The 14,161-nt window shown below is 45.8% G+C and overlaps 1 long non-coding RNA gene across 1 annotated transcript in view; it reads right to left on the minus strand.

Annotated features, from left to right (window-relative positions):
• LOC134477905 (uncharacterized) overlaps positions 1-14,161 on the minus strand; it is a 45,966-nt gene that overhangs the window by 16,439 nt on the left and 15,366 nt on the right. The window contains exon 3 of the long non-coding RNA XR_010050200.1: positions 3,738-3,930. This is a non-coding gene — a long non-coding RNA (uncharacterized LOC134477905). The remainder of the gene's footprint in view (positions 1-3,737; positions 3,931-14,161) is intronic.

The raw sequence follows: 14,161 nt of genomic DNA on the forward strand, positions 1-14,161 counted from the left end.
AGACTCTGGTGGGCGCTGGCATTCTTCTCAAGCTAGCTGAGCCAATCTCAAGTGGCATCTGTCATTCAGGTGGCATCCATTACCTCTGCCTCCTGCAATACAGACCCTTCTTGGAATGGGGCCCTGCCAGCTCCTGCAGATGGGGCCCTGGTGCCATGCTAGCCAGACTGTGGGGCTTTGCTGTTTCTGTGGTAGTGTGGTCTGAACCCAAGCCTCACGCCTGCTGGGTAAACTCTGCACATGGACCTGTACCGCCAGTCCCTGGTGGCTTCCTTCCTTTTAAGATGCTATCTCAACAAAAGAAAAAAAAAAGCTTCACAAGGGAATGGACATGGATTTTTAAAAAGAAAAAGAAAAAAGAATAGGCACAAATATTGACTTTCAAGATCTGAAGGATGCTTTAAAAACTTTTGTTTTGTTTTGAGACAGGGTTTCCGCTATGTAGCTCGGCTCGCCTTAAATTTACCATGTAGCCAGGCTGGCTTCAAACTTATGGAGTCTCTGCTGCTTCATCTAATAACTCTTAAGGACTGCATCACATGACCTATCTAAAGGTAACGGTTTTGTTGTCCAGTCTGCCCCACGAAGGGCAGACTGGGGTGATTCCTTTAATTACTCAGCTTACACTTGAGAACAAACGCTAGGCTGACATTACCTCTTCATTCTGCAGAGCCGCAGAACCAGATGTTGTATCTATATCTCAGAGATACACAGCTGGGAGAAGAACTGAGCTCTTTCAATGATAAAATCAGGGTTCTTCCTATTATTTTCTTGTATTAAATTGGATTTTGTTTCAAGATTTGGGGTCCTCTCTGGAAGCAAAGTGCCCATTTGGGAAAAAAAAAGTGGAGTTTCAAATGAAATATAAGGCCAGGTGTGGCACAGCGAACCTGTAACCCCAGCACTCAGGAGGTGGAGACAGGAAGATTGCTGTGAGTCTGAGGCCAGCCTGGGCTATATAGTGAGTTCAAGGCTACTCCAGGATCCTGTTTCTTTTAATAAGAATATTCAGTATTGAGCTGGGTGTGGCAGCACACACCCAGCACTTGGCAAGAAGATTCTGTAAGTTCAAGGTCAGCCTAGAGAGAATTTGTTTCAAAAAAAGGATACTCAGGATTACATGCATCCCCATCTAGAAAATCCAGAATAGTCTCCCCATCCCCAAACCCCTACTCAAATCTGTAAAACAGATGTCCATTTTAATATAACACATTGATAAACTCTGGGAATAAGGTATGGAAGTTGTTGGACACCACTATTCAGACCATCAATGTGTGACTGTGATTTTCCATCTTTCACACATTTGATTTTCAAACACATTTACAGAAACTGTGCAGAAATACATGCAAAAAAGAGGCAACCTGCAGTGATGCTGTGAAATGTGACCTGTCCCCACCAGATGACAAGACTCTGCTGGTGTGTGTGTGTGTGTGTGTGTGTAAATCTCTCTTCTTGCTTAATAGAGTAAGGGCTCAGAAAAACTGAAACAACAGAGGAGACACTGGGAAAGATGTAGCTGCTACTTTTTTTTTTTTTAACTGTTTTATTTTTGTATTGAGGTTTGTTAAGGACCATCAGAGTGAGTTTTATTCCTGGCTCTCTTTTTTCTGGCTTTTTGTTTGTTTGTTTTAAATTTTGAGACAGGGTCCTGCTAAGCAGCTGGGTTGAACTCTCGACCCTCCTATTTCAGCCTCCCAGAGCGCTGGGATCACAGGCATGTACCAACAAGTCCGGCTGGTACTAGGTATTCTCAGGACAGAACACTGATAAGGCTGCTTCTTGTCTTTTAAGTAATCATGAACTAGTAGGTAATTCTGTCTTACAAAAAGGATAAAGAAAGGCAAAGGAGTTTTAGCTCTGAAGGTCATGTATTTTCTTGTCTTTTAAAAATTTCTTTGTAAAATTGAATGTGTTTGTACATTTCTTTATAAAATTAAAAATGTTTGTGTTTAGGATACAGTATGAATCTTTGAAACTAAACTCTTTATCAAATATTTTCTTTCCTTCCCTTAACACAGCTATTGTAGGACTATTCCTGAGCTATTTATCAGAATAAAATTGTTGTCTTGTTAGCATCTTAAAGGGAAAGGTTTATAGTGAACTGAAAGCAGTTGGTTTAAACCTGGGGAAGAAATTAAAATTAAATGAAACTTTCCAGGCATGGTGGTGCATGCGTGTAACCCCAGCACTCAAGAGGCTGAAGCAGGAGAATCGCGGTGACTCCCAGACCAGCCTGGGCTACACAGTAAGACCCTGCCTCAAAAACAAAAAGAAGAAAAAAAATTAATGGAATTTGGATTTTATTGTGTATAAGTAATTCAGAGTTCTTCTTTATTCAATTATATGACTTTCGTAATCACCTGGTATTTATTCCTGTTTGCTCTGTTGGGTAGATAGATAGATAGATAGATAGATAGATGATATCATCTGTTGAAGAAAAACAACAGTAACAACTCACAGGCATGGTGGTCTCGCCCTGTAATCCCAGCATTCAGGCAGCCTGGGCTCCATCATGAGATTCTTTAAAAAGGGAAGGAAACCGAGTGAGAAAGAAGACCGATTTCTGCCAGCAGCGTGGGCTGTGGCTGTACCTGTCCTGACCCATCCCGGGGATGACATGGCCCGAGGAGGGACAGTTCACAGGAAGGGGTACAAGTCCTGCAACCTTGAGTTGATGAAGCCCTGAAAATTTTAGTCGTCGTCCTGTAGAGAGAAATGAAAAGGATGCTGACTCCCCTGTGGGACAGGTCGGAAGCACCCTCTGTGTTGCCCTGAGTCTTTAAGGGAAGCTGGGTCCTGTACAGCCCGTGCTGCTCACCCCTCAGGTTTAACCCAAGAGCCACCGTCCAGCTTCTGTGGGGCCGCACCGTGCTCCATGCTCACAGGCAGGCAGCACAACAGCACTCCCAGCCCGGCTGCCTGCGGCGCTCATGGGACTGGGGTGGCTCACTCCATCCGCACTGTCCCACTGGGTCACAGGAAAACCGGTGCACAGGGCTCGTGAAGACTGAAGCCTCAGAAGAAGCCCTCTGCAGAGTACAAATGCAAGACTGAGACTTACTGTTCATAGTTTTCCATTCTTCTCTACTTTCTGTGATTTTGCTCTAGAGAGCCAGCAGAGCTGGCAGACCGGGACTGAGGGACAGTGCGCAATGCCCTACAGCATTCTGTTCAGTCCCCACGTAAACTTCCTTTTTTATTTATTTATTTTTAATTTTTTGTTTCTGGTCTTTTTGAGACAGGGTTTCAGCATACAGTTCAGGCTGGCCTTGAACTCGCAGCAATCCTCCTGCCTCAGCCTCCCAATTGCTGGGATTGGAGGTGTGCATTGCCATGCCCGGCCCTCATTTTGATTTTTTGAGACAACGTCTCACTCAAGGTCAGGCCTAACTTGAACTCACAGTGATCCCCTTGCTTCAGCCTCCCGAATGCTGGGACAACAGGCTTGTGCCATCACACTCAGCTAAACACAAATTTTACAAACTGGATACTTTTGTTATGTTCCAGGAAACCACGTTTAAGTCACTTTTCTAAGGCCATGCAGCAAGCAAGCCACAGAGCCAGCCAGGTAGGTATGTGGACTCCAAATCCCACGCCACGCCACGCCACGCCACACACGCCCTACTCATACTTCCCATCTTGTGCCAGGGTGTCATTTCTCAGTCCAAAGTGGGACTTTCCTGGATGTGAATAAAGAACCTAGATGTCAGGCTATGACTGGCCTCTGCTCCCAGTACCTGGTGGGCAGCTGGGGTCCTCTCTGATGGGGTGGCCCTCCTTCCTCTGCGTGGCGGGTGACCGGGGCTGCGCATCACCGTGTGGTTTTCCTTTGGCTCCAGTGACCGCAGGGTCTTTTCACACTCAGTGTATTGGATGTGTATCCGCCAGCTTAGCAGGAATACAGCTGTCACTGTCTCTCTCTCTCTCTCTCTGGAAAGCAAACAAAGCCAAGCAACCCTGAGGACAGAGCTGTGAGCGACGTTTTTGGAGAGGGGAGCCCTGCCCCTGGGATCCAAGCTGACCTCCGCCCCATTTCATGTACTCTGTTTCTCTGAAGCCCCTCTGATGCCCAGTCTGATGGGGAAGCTGGCCAGTTGCTTGCTGCAGTTGATTTGAGGAGCCAGATACGCTGGGATGGCATGCATGACCCAGGACAGCGACTTGGGGATGGGCTGTGGGGTGACGCACAGGGACACTTTGGCTCGTCTCCCCTGCGACGTTTTTGTACACATAAAACCAGGCTAAAATGAATCACAGAAAGAGAGAAAAGGGACCAGCCGTAGGTCCAAGGAATCAGGGCAGAGGGCAGCTGAGGGACTGACAGGGGCTTTGGGTCTGTTCAGCCTTTGCCTCTGCCTGCCTCAAGACATTGTCCAGGGTCCTGGGTTGAAATTTTTTGTTTTTTGAGACAGGGTCTCCATATGTAGAACAGGCTGGCCTTGTACTCAGTGTGATCCTGCTGCCTCAGCTTTCCAAGTGCTGGGATTATAGACATGCGCCATCATTTCTGGCTGAAAGAGGCTTTGTAAAAATTCTGGAATTTAGTACCCACGGTGCCATACGGATGCAGAACTCAAAGCTGGGGAAAGCAGAGACAACTCTTAAGCCTTGCGGGAAGTTCTCCCGCAGAGGGGCGTCGTGCATGAGTGTGTGCGTGGGGCGGCAAGATGTCAGCTGCCAGCCTCTTCCCTAGCTGTGGGTCTTGTCATATCTTGTCACCACAACCGCTACGAGTTTTGACAAGTGGGCTGTTTTAGCACCAAAGTGCCCACGTGGGAGGGCGAATGTCTTCTGAAGCTAAATGCCACTGCAAACCCACGAGCCTCCCAGTCATCTGCAGCGGGAACACAGCCGAAGACAATCCGAGCGCCTCTCCTGCCCACACAGCAATTCAAGGGAGCCCTCGGCTTGGCGTCCCAGGCAGGCTTCTCTTCTCGCATGTGGTAATTAGCATCACTTGCCTTGGCCAGCGCAGCCAGCCGGGGAGCCTAGCAGCCTTACAGGCACCAAACTCAGGGCCTCCTGCAGTGCCTGGGATGCAGGCAGGAATGGCGTCTGCAGAGACAGGTGTGCTGGGGACTCAGGAGGAGGCTTGAAAGGCTGAAGGGTCTGCCGTGTGCATTTTCTTGAAGGTCTGTTTCTCTCCAGATGCTCCTTTGTCAGAGGTGTGACACCTCAAACTTACTGCAGGACATCCGGAGGCCTTAATAAAACACGGCGGGGAGTAGGGGCGCATGATGGAGACTTCCTCCTGCTCTTCCTCCTCCTCCTCTTCCTTTCCCTCCTCCTCCTCCTCTTCTTCTCCTTCTATTTTGAGACAGGGTCTTGCTATGCGGTCCAGGCTGGCCTGGAATTTGCAGTGATCCTCAGCCTCCCAGGTACTGGGATTACAAGCATGGCCCATCGTGCCCAGAAAAATGTGATATTCTAATTCGAATGTCTCCACACCAGATGCATCATAAGGCATGTACATTTTACAGCAAAATCCCATGAAAATTAGTGTGGATTTTAAAAAAATTTTTAAGATGCTCTATTTATATTTCTAATGAGATGTTATACTATAACATAACCATATGGTTAAGAGATTTGGAATTACTTAAAATCTTTGGAGGAGACCTAGTATCTCAAACATACAATTCCAACACTCCAGGAGGCTGAGGCAAGAGGACTGCAAGCTTGAACCCAGCCTGGGAAACTTGGTGGTTTTGTATTGTGCCTCTGAATAAAAAAAATTTTGAAAGAGGCTGGAAATGTGGCTCGGTATGAAGGTGTTGTGTTCAGTCCTCAAGAGCACACACACACACACACACACACACACACACACACACATGCACATTCGTATAGTTTTGGCAATTTACAATGCAACTGTATTCAGAACACGTTAACCAAATAGTGTGTCACTTCTGACACACTGGTTACAGTAAAACTAAGATGAATCAATGTCTTTAGATTCCTAGAAGACAGAAATTACTTCAAACAGTTCAGAACCATGACTTTTTTTTTTTCTTTTTATTGGTACTGGGGATCGAACTCACGACCGCCTGCTTGCAAGGGAGGTACTTATGCCGCTGAGTTAAATCCCCAGCCCCAGAACCATGACTTTGAACACTGAGTAGAAAAACCCCATATCTCCGCCCCCCCCCCCCACAAGGCCAGGGCCCTGCAGATGCAGGACGACTGTATGACGCCTCGAAACCTGTTCTGCCCTGCTCACCTGGGGAAGGCATCGTCAGAAGAGCAGAGACGGTGGAGCTGGGGCTGTGCCTAGTGTCACCTGTCCCATTTCAGGCTGGCCAACCATGGCCCCGGCTTGCACACCCCAGCAAACCACTTGTCTTCTCCATATAACAAGACCCAAGCCCCACGGTCCAGAAAAGGCACAACCCCCTCCTCCAGATGCTTAGCATAATAATTCTCTAAAGATGAACTTTGTGACAGAAATTCTGCCACCACAGTTTTCTCTGTCCATTTGCCTTTTCAGTAATTTATTTATTTTAGTTAGTTTTTGGAGACAGGGTCTTGCTTTGTATGCCAGATCGGCTTTGAACTCACTTTGTAACCCAAGATGACCTCAGACTCACAGTAATCCCCCTGCCTCAGCCTCCTCAGTGATGAATACAGGCAGGCTCCACCAGGCTAAACCTGGTTTCAGCCATGTTTTAATATTCATGTTTTTTACCATGCATGGGGTACCTGCCTCTAATCCCATCATTCTGGAGGCAGAGGGAGGAGGACTGCAGTGAGTGTGAGGCCAGCTTGGACTAAATAACATGATACTTTTGCGCCCCTTTAAAGTTGCCATATGCCTCGTTACCAGTTGGCCCACAGTTTCGTCCTGTCTCTGCCCCTATAAATCCCTCCCTGGTTCTTATTGCCTTGTTCAATGAAGCGACTTGAAGCTGGGAAGCACAGGCACCTTTCTTTTCCTTTCCATTCTTTTTCGAAATATGAGGCATGTGGGAGTCTCAAGAAACAATGCCTGGGAAATAAGTCAATCTTGCTTCGTTTTTCTTCTGCCTTTGAAGGCTTGATACACTTTAAAAATTGCTTTGGCTGTTTGAGATAAGCTCTCCCTTTGTACTTCAGGCTAATCTTGAACTCACTATGTAGCCCAGGCTGGCCTTGAACACATGGTGATCTTTCTGCCTTGGCCTCCTGAGTGCTGGTGTTACAGACTTGTGCCACCATGCCCAGCACCTCTTTCTTTCCAGTCCATATTCAGGCTATGAACCTATTGGGGTGACCCACAGCCTGCTGGGTCTCCCCTCCTTAGTAAATCCGTCACCCAGACCTGTGCTAAACACTACAGGTAACTGTGGCTCATATGGGGATGATCCAGTCCCTTTTAGTCCCTGAGAGACTCCAGGGCAGTGGTGGCAAAGCTGTGGCATGCATGCTGCCCCGCACTGCTTGTTATTACTGAAAGCTTGGAAAGTTCCACCATCATTGCTCTAGGGAGAAGATGGCAAATGATGAGAGCATCATTGTCTGCAGCGGTTCATGCCATTCTGAGCACAAATGGAGCAAACCATTAAATGCAATTTGTTTTAACTTGGTTCAGCATCAACCACAATTAAAAGAATGCTGGATCTTTCACCAAGGTTTAAGGAGCACCAGGCCCTTGTGACTGACCATCATCACAGGAGGGTGAGCCACATTCTGGACACAGGCTAACACAGGGCGAAGTGAGTTAATGGCATGATGCATAAGCCACCAGAATGACATGGACACGAGAAGAAAGCTCTATTTGAAGAGCGGGCTCTGAGATGGGCCTTGAAGGATGGAAAGGGGTTTGGGAAAAAGGATGAGTTGTCAAGCAAAGGGATTGGAAGAGGAAAGACCCTTCCTGTCACGGGGACAAAATATCTGACTCCTGTAGTTTAGAGGAATGGTTTGTTTGGCTCATGGTTTCAGAGGATCCAGTCCATGCTCTGCTGGCTCCAAAACAGAAACAGCATGGCGGGAGGGCCTGGCGTAGCAGAGCGGCTCAGCCCATGGCAGCCAGGAAGCAAGAAAGGAAGGGGCTGGAGACAAGGATGCAGCCAGCCAGGCCCACCTCCTCCCAGCACACTTCCCTGTGAACGCACACACGGATCAATCCTCTCAGGAGCGTGGGAGCTGCAAGACCCTGTCACCCCTGAAAGCACCCCTCTGAAGGCCTTCTGCGGGACTTTCAGAAGTTTGTTACTGAGTACACAGATACCCGCACTATTTCCCAACTGCGGTAAAACCGTCTGAATCTGTTTCATAAGGTTGCTAACATTCGATATTTGGGGTACTTGGGAGAACTAGATATGGGTGGGTCTTTTCCAACATGGAGTCCTAAATGGGTGATTTAGTTTTTGTGTGTGTTTGTATGTTTCTATTAAAAAATGCTCCATGCTAAGCACTGCTTTTTTGTTTTTGTTTTTTTTTTAAGACAACATTTCACCATGTAATTCAGGCTGGCCTTGAACTCACTATGGAGCCTTGGCTGGCTTCAAACTTGCAGTAATCCTCCTGCCTCAGTTTCCTGAGTGCTGGAATGATGGGCATGCACCACCACACCTAGTTTATTTATTCACTCACTTTGCAGTACTGGTTGTTGAACCCAAGGCCTGCATGCTGAGTTCAATCCCCTCCCCATTCTCACTAGGTCACAAAGTTGCCAAGGCTGGGTTTAAAGTTTGATCTTCCTGTCTCAGCCTACTGAGTAGCTGAGATCTCAGGCGTCCGTGTGATGCTGGGCTCCTGAGTAGCTTTGGCTCTCCGTTCATCTCTCCATCATCCGCTTGGTGTCTAGTGTTCCCTTTATCTGTGACAGTTCCAGCAGCTCCTTCTACCCCCGCAGCAACTCAGATGGTTGCAGGTCTTCTGTTGTACTTCTCCAATCACCTGGTTCAACACTTCTGCTCACTTCATGACACTGTATTCCTCTTTCTGTCTCCCAGCCACCAGTGAGATCCTTAAAGGGACCATAGCTCATTTTATTAGTATTATTATCCTCTCTCTCTTTCTCTCTCTGAGACAGGATCTTACTATATAGCCCAAACTGGCATCAAATTTCAGGTGCCCCTTCTGCCTCAGCCTTCCAAATGCTGGGATTACAGGAGTGCACAAGCATGCCTGGTGGCTTTATCATTTTTAAGTTCTCATTAGCTAGCACAGTGCTTAACACATAGAAGTCTGTTACCTAAAAGTTTCACATGAATTCACCTATTTTTTTTTTTTTTCCGGGCAGAACAACTGGAATTGTGTAGGTAATTATAGCGGCACAAGCTTCAATTCTATCCCTTGGAAACTAGAAACATACCATTAAAATAACACAAATGACAAAGACTTTCAAAATATTTGTGCTCCTGGCAGTCAAGGCATAAAAGTGATTCAACTGATGAGGTGTAGGAATTAGGACTTTATCCTACAATATCTGTCTTGGGCTTTTTTGCTCAAAATATTTTTTTACTCCAGCTCTGACGTTCACTGGCTGGCTGGAGGCTTTATGTAACCCTCGTTGTTGTTTTAGTGGCTCTGTTTACACAAAGTTTGGGACCGCTGCGGCTTCTGTGGATGGCATGGCCCGCTCCCTGCCCCACCTCCCGGATTCGGAACCCAGCCCGCGGGTTGTGTGGCCGCCACTCACCGCCAGCCTCCCTCATTCCTCAGCTGGGTTGGCAAAGCCCAAATGCCACAGGAAATACAAGAGAGGCAGCTAAAATTGGCTTGCTCAGTTTCACCCTGCCAGAAAACGATCTGGGAGAATTCAACATCCATCTAATGTGAAAAATGTCAAAATCAAGAGAGAAAGAGACGTATTTTTGCTGTTTTTAAGGAAAAGTCACAACCCACAAATTGGAGACAGCAGCCAGAAACCTGGCACTGGCTGTCCTCGTGGCCTGGAGAGGGCCCGGGAGTGGGCACCCACGTGGTCCGCAGACCTCTCCTCCAGGGATGGCACCCAGAGAGCCTTCTCCTCCATCCCGCAGGGTGCGCATGGCAAAGCGCATGGCCGCGCTCGGGCTCACAGGGCTCCAGCCACTCGCAAGGCTGATCTACGGTCTCTTCCTGTCTCATTTCTGTGGTCACTGCACCGTCTCTCTCCACTTGAGGACCAGTTCCAGCATCGCGCCTTGGGGTTCTCTCATTTTTCCAAATCTCCTTCTTTCTCTGCTTCCCCTTTTCCCTGTGGCTCTCCTTTCATCTCTCATTTGTTAAGCAAATTTTCTGTGTAGTTGCCTTGGCTGCTTTTTCCAATTACTTTGCTCTCACTTCTGGTTTGTCCCTCTCCTATCAGGCTTTTGCCCCTTTATGACTGCAGTCGCTCTGGAGGTTACCACTGACCGTCCACGGCTCCATGTGTGCTCGTCAGCTCTCGGGCCTGTGTGCTTGATCCACCGCAACATTAACACAATTGCTCACTTTCTCTTTACACTTGTTTTTCGTGGCACACACCTGTAAACCCACCACTCAGGAGGGCTTGAGGCAGGAAGATTGCAAGTTCAAGGCCAGCTCGGGCAATTTAATGAGCTCCTGTCTGCAACAAACAAAAAAACAAACGAACAACAAAAGCCTTTCCCTTGTGGATTCTGGCAATGCACCATTTCAGCTTCTCTTCCTATCCAGCTGTCCCTCCTCGTGTCTAGACTCTGCCCTTGCCATGGACATGAGAATGCTCCAGTCATGAACCTCAGAAAGCTCCCCACTGCCCCATCTGTTGTCTGGTGAACTCGCCCAGTCTGGTAGCTTTAAACAGCATTTCTATGACAATGCCATGTACGTCTGTGTTTCCATCCAGAACCCTCCCTGGACTGAGGCCCAGTGCCAGCTCGGTCCTTCTCCCCGTGCAGCCCCGTGCAGCTGGACTCAGCCTGTCCTCAGCCAAGGTCCTCCTTGTAACCTACTACCTATCTCCTTGTACCACATTTATAGAAAGGCTGCATTTTGTTGCGTGGCATGGTGGTGCACACCTGTAATCCCAGCACTCAGGAGGCTGAGGCAGGAGGATTGCCATGAGCTCGAGGTGAGCTGGAACTACATAGTGAATTCCAGGGCAGCCTGCCTGGACTAGGCAGTGAGACCTTGTCTCAAAAAAAAAAAAAAAAAGATTACTTTTTGTCATCTCTATTGAACTCTATTGAGGTACAGTTTAGATAGAATTCAGTAACACTTTAAGTCTGTATTTTGATAAATTTGACAGATTTATGCCCAAGTAACTACAGCCTTGATTGGAGCATAGAACAGAGTTAGGGGTGTGGCTCAGTATTTGGCAAGAACAAGGCGCTAGGTTCAGTCCTCAAATATAGATTATTTCCATCAAGTCAAAAGGTTTCCTTTGGTGGGCATGGTGGCATACACCTGTATTCGCAGCAATGGAGAGGCTGAGGCAGGAGGATCTGTGGATTTCAAGGCTAGCCTGGGCTACATAGTAAGTTCAAACCCATTCTGAACTGCACAGCAAAACTCTGTTTTTTTAAAAAAAAATTTCTTTCAGCCAGGCATGGTGGCACATGCCTGTAATCTCAGCACTGAAGGGAAGCTGAGACAGGAGGATTGAAAGTTTGAGTCCTTCCAGGGCAACTTAGCAAAACTCTATCTCAAAATAAAATAAATAAAAGGGCTAAGGACACAGCTCAATGTGAAACCCCTGATTTCAATCTCCAGGACTAGAAAGAGAAAGAGAGTGAGACAGAGATAGACAGAGACGGAGACAGAGACACAAGGAAGAGAAAAAGAGAAAGAGAAAAAATTAGTTTCTTTTTACCTCTCTCTTTTTCAATAAATAATCTGTCTATCTCTGGCCCCAGGCAACAACCCGAGTGCTTTTTCAAAATTAGGGTGGAGTGAGAGAAAGAACAGCATATTTTTTTCTAATAGGAAAGACCCAGTAGAGAAGAAAATAGGTGATACAGATTATAGGAGATCATGTTGCATTTGCCTCTCAGACATTCGTATAAATGGAGTCAGTACTGTATGGTGTCTGCTATCTTCCACTAACAATGTTTTTGAGAGTCATTTCATTGCATAAAGCAGCCCTTCCTTTTTATTTATGAATAATATTCCATTTTAAGTATGCGTCACAGTGGGCTTATAAATTCACTAACCAGTTGCCATTTGAGATATTTCTGAGTTGAGGTTTTCAAGTATGAATGAAGCTGAATATATGTACCTATAATCCACCTATCATTGTTTGCATGGTTATGTTTTCAGTTGTCTTTGGAAAATACCTAGGACTGCTGGGTCAGTTTTTTTATTTTACATTAAATTTTTTTCCCCTTTTTAAAGTATATGTTTGCAGCACATAATAAATACATTGATCATGGGGAATCGGTACCTACCCAAATTGGTCTTTTTTACTTCTCCTTCCCCATCCCCAGATCTTCCATCTCCACAGCCTCCATCCCTGTTCCCCATCGTCTCTTTTATTCTGGAAAGCCCATACTTGTCTTCACAGGAAACTGTCAACTTGCCTTCCACAGGGCTTGGACCATTTTACCTTCCCATCAGCAATGTGTGAGATTTCTAGTTGCTCTATATCTTTGGTTTCGCTCGATATTTTCAGTCATTTTAATTTTAGCTGTTCTTGTGGGCATGTAGTGGTTATCTCACTGTGGTTTTCATTTGCATTTTCCTATGACTAATGAGGCTAGCAATCTTCGTGTGTGCTTGTCGGCCATCCAGGTTCTCTTCTTTGGTAAAATATCAATTCAAATCATTTGTCCATGTTTTTAATTTTAAATTTGCGTTGATTTATTTTTGCTCAGTTAGTCAGGGTTTTATTTATTTATTTACTTTTGCAGTACTGGAGACTGAATCCAAGGCCTGCACACTGAGCTACATCCCCAGATCTTTTTTATTTTGAGACTGGGTCACATTAAGTTGCTAAATTGCCCAAACTGGGCTCCAATTTGCAATTCTTCCTTCACCTCCCAGAGTGCTGAGATCACAGGCACTGTATGTGTCCCACCATGGTCTGTTCAGTAAAGGGTCTTTATAGATTCTGGACACAAGTCCTTCATCAGGTGTAGGCCAGTGGTAGAGCACCTCTGGATTCAATCTCTAGTACCAAAACAAAAAACAAAACAAACCAAAAACCTGATTTTTTCCATATTTTCCAATTTCTAACTTAACTGGGTGTATTTTCTTAGTTTGCAGACGAGTTTGTGTAGAAAGACTATATAGAAGCATTAAAGAGCAAGGATCAGTACAACACAAACCTGAACCCTGAATCTGTAGCCTGTCACAGTGGCTCAGATTGGGGTGAAGCACTTAACTACTCTGAGCTGCTTTCTTTATAATCAAAATGAAAACAGTGATGATTTTTGGGAAATAATACTAAGACCCTGGTTTTCTAATTCTGGGTAAGTTAATAACTTTCCATAATTATTATTATTAAATTAAATTTAGAGCTACCTGTGTCAACTTAACTGACAAGATACGGTGGATGGTGTTTATATAATTGCTAGAAGCTGCTGGGTATGGTTATACACACTTGTAATCTCAGCATTTGGGAGGCTGAGGCAGGAAGATCTTGAATTTGAGGCCTGCATGGGCTACATAAGGAGCTTGAGCATGGTCTGGACTACATAAACTCTGTTTCAAAGAACTCAAAACCAAAACAAAAATCACCAGAAGTTAAAATAATTGCCACAATTATTATTAAATCATTACAGGCACTTTTCCCAAATAGTAACGAGCCACACATTTCACAGTCAGTAATATGTTTTCCTGACAAAAACTTGGGGGTATTTGTAATTTGTTGGAGTCCTGTGTCAACAGATGCCATCCAAACTTCTAAGAATAGAAAAACCTCAAATTATTTTTCTACCACAAAGGCACAATCTAAAAATGTCTCTCTTGCCAGGTAATGCTTGTTTCATAAGGTCAGGTCTAGGAGAGTTCTGGCAAGGTTAGTGACTTTGTAGCAATTGCTTGTTTCTCTCTTCTCATCCTTAACTCTGTGGATCACTCACCAGGCACTTGCTAGGTGTAGGAAGGGATATAAGGCTTCCCTGATAGATTTCTCTTCCACTCACAGAAGTTTTGGTTCAGAGTTTTTAGCAACTCTGAACTTCCGGTTCGGAGATTTTAGGAAGGTTAACTTTTTCTCCCACATACAGTAATATTCTGGTTCAGGAACATTGTCCCAAACCTAGGTTTGCAAGGAGAATCATCCAGACAAATTGTG

The sequence above is a fragment of the Cavia porcellus genome, unplaced genomic scaffold, assembly GCF_034190915.1.
Source record: "Cavia porcellus strain 051 isolate PalLab524CR breed Dunkin Hartley unplaced genomic scaffold, mCavPor4.1 scaffold_10, whole genome shotgun sequence".
NCBI lineage: Eukaryota > Metazoa > Chordata > Mammalia > Rodentia > Caviidae > Cavia > Cavia porcellus.